The sequence below is a fragment of the Benincasa hispida genome, chromosome 11, assembly GCF_009727055.1.
Source record: "Benincasa hispida cultivar B227 chromosome 11, ASM972705v1, whole genome shotgun sequence".
Taxonomy (NCBI): domain Eukaryota; kingdom Viridiplantae; phylum Streptophyta; class Magnoliopsida; order Cucurbitales; family Cucurbitaceae; genus Benincasa; species Benincasa hispida.
In genome coordinates, this window is record NC_052359.1 from 65,361,533 (window position 1) to 65,364,525 (window position 2,993).

At 30.6% G+C, this 2,993-nt stretch overlaps 1 long non-coding RNA gene across 4 annotated transcripts; it reads right to left on the reverse strand.

The window, feature by feature from the left end:
• Window positions 1-325: 325 nt before the first annotated feature.
• On the reverse strand, window positions 326-2,105 carry LOC120089819. 4 transcript variants are annotated; one of them, XR_005485333.1, is made up of 3 exons: window positions 1,889-2,025; window positions 760-1,534; window positions 326-660 (listed from the first exon to the last, which is right to left on the reverse strand). It is a non-coding gene; the product is annotated as an uncharacterized LOC120089819 (long non-coding RNA). The 4 variants fall into 4 exon arrangements; XR_005485332.1 differs by having other exon boundaries at window positions 424-1,249; window positions 1,397-1,534; XR_005485334.1 differs by having other exon boundaries at window positions 326-1,534; window positions 2,016-2,105.
• Window positions 2,106-2,993: the final 888 nt, after the last annotated feature.

Genomic DNA, 2,993 nt, shown 5'->3' on the forward strand with positions numbered 1-2,993 from the left:
TGTATATATTCTGTGTTCAATCTTCTAACCAGTCGTTCTCATCCTTTTCAAATTATTTGATCTAATATTTACACGTTTAGGTACTATTATCTTATCACTTCATGAGAAGATATTTAAGCTCAATTACCAAGGTTAGTCTATTAATTTTTAACTTTATATCTATATAATAAGTCTTTAAACTTACAATTTTATACCTAATAAGTCAAGTCAATATGACTGAGGATGTATGCATTCTCTGAAAGCATCATTACCTAATCTTGTGTAAGCCAATAATCATCCAAATTGCATAAAGGAAACCTATGAATATCACTTTCCAAATATATCGTGTTAATAATTATGGATTGAACTGCCTTTCTAAAACACTTCTGTTGTCTTACTTTCACATGATGAATGAAATGTTTATGATGGAGTCAATCCCCAAAATTTCATGTTTAAAGTTACCACCCAACAGAAATGAATTTTGAATCCAAAGAAGAATATGATCAAGTTCTTGAAATTTAACAGGTGCATCTTACTTGACTATTCTATCATCATGCCTTTATATTTTGAGTACAGTAACAAAGATTTCAAGTTGAAAAAGAAGAACAGTCAGCCTCAAGATCTCTTGAAAGAACCTCACTCATAACCTTCACCTTTTCCAAACTTGGGTTGGTGAGCTTGCTTCAAATCAAAAGAACAATAGCAGTTAAAAAGGAACCTACCTAACTCAAGTTGAACAAACTCAGCAGATAGCTAGTTCAAATTAAAATCATTTCTAACCATATCCTTGGAGATCCAAATTTCAAAGTTCAACAAGAATAGTGCTTGTACACATCTTGATCTCTAGTTTCAAGCTCTACCTGCATCCAACAACATCAAGCCTAAACAAAGATCAAATGTATCAAGCACAAATTAAATAAATGAAATAATAACAACTATTTTTCATGGGTTTAGAAAGCAAATACCCAATAGTACAATGAGTTTATGGTGCGCATTCCCCCTCTATTCATTACCACATACCACACATGCTTTCTTAATTCTAAAGTGAAAGCTATTCTATAACAATGGTCCTCCTACATTAAAATGACACTTAACTTTATTTTAACTTCCATCTTCCAGTCCCCTTAACATTCCTAAAGAATCAAATTCACGAGTAATGCATCAAAATCAAAAACCTCTAAGTGTGTCAGCCATGCAGTTTTGAGATGATTAGCAACCATTGAATAATATGTATCTCGCTTGGCCATTTCAAGCACTATACCCTTCTAAACTGAACAACAAAAGCAAAGTTGATTAAAATACAGAATCTTTTATGAAGGGAGCCGTACCCAACTTCGGTCAGGAAATAAAAAATATCAAGGGCACATCTTATTTCCACCAGTAATCCTAGAAAGTAAAGTTGAGTAATGAAACTTACATCAGAGCCTCCAATGGAACACTGGCAGGGGTAGGCGCAGGTCATTATTCCCTAAAGGTTTCTGAGGAAAGAAACAGCATTGTGTTTGTGTACATTGAAGTCGTAGATGCTATGAAATCATAAAAATATCCTAAATTCCTGCAGGAGAATAAAAATTAAGACCACATTTACAGAGGAAGAAAGCTCAACCTAAAGAAATAGACGTCGACATTGTTAGGTCCTAGAAATTTCTGGATACAAAGTTCAAGAATCACCTTATCATCAACGGAAATTTTCCTTCTAAACATTTTATTGAAAAATGATTATAAAAATAGGAAAGAAAATTTAAAAAATGTTTTAATATTGAACTAAATTTCGATTATGAACAAATACTATCAGATCATTGCACAGGAAACAAATAAAATTATAATAGATCCATGAAAAATCTAGAGGAAAAAAAAAATAATAAATTTGCTATATTACCGATACAAGAAATTCAAGTAATAGAATCACCTTAACGAAGAAACGAAATCCGATTACAGAAGTACCGACTATGAACTATAAGAGTTTGCTACAAATTAAAAACAAGCTCGATGATCTAAAGAAATGAAGAACACGAAAACTAGAAGATTGAACTTACTGGCGTTTCTGGGAAGAGGAGATTGAGAAGCTTTGAAGAAGCAAGAAAGATCGAGGCAAAAGGGATAGAGATCAAGATCTAACCATGGGCCCAATACAAACCCATGAGACCCAATGAAGACAATTGGACCAAGTAAGATAAGAGGCACAGCGCGTGGAGTCCAACTCGTAGATTCAAGCCCATCAAGCCCAATATAGACCATTGAACCAAGCAAGAATAAGCCTTTTTAGGCCCAAAATAAGCAACCCCTCATACTTGACTAATTTATGCGGTTCTTTTCTTATATATAATAAAATTGATAGATTGCTTATAATAATTGTCAAAATGAGCTTAGTTCAATTAACATCTATATGTATTGAAGACCCAGAGATGATGGTTCTATCCACTTATACTAAAAAAAAATGCATGCTTATAATAATTATCAAATGCATATTATTATCTATGTAAATAAAATTATTGATGAGCTATTTGTATATATCATCCATAAAACTAGTGAAAATCTCTGATTGATAATTATATTTTACCACTTATATCACAAAACTAAAAAAAAAAAAAGTTAGTTGAATTTTATCACATCAAGATAAAAGATAAGTATAGTATTAAATTTTTTAAAATATATAAATTATTATTTTAAGATAAAAGAGGGGAGATTTCAAGAGTTTATTTTTCTATATCAAAGTGAGTTTGGCTTGCTTATATTAACATACACTTCGATTGAAGAGATTGAGGTTCAATATCTTATCCTTGTAATTATTCTCTTAAAAAAAGAGTTCATTTTTTCTATTATTCTCTTATTAGCCATGGGTTAATTTGAACATTTTTAAATGGTAAGATTTTTTAATTTAAGAAAAAAAAAAGAAAATTTTAAGAGAATCTCATCGCAATAATAATGAAAGCAAACATAAATACATGTTTAAATATTATTTTCCTGTTCTAAATTAAAAAATATATATTATTTTTCTTATGGAACCTTTTAAT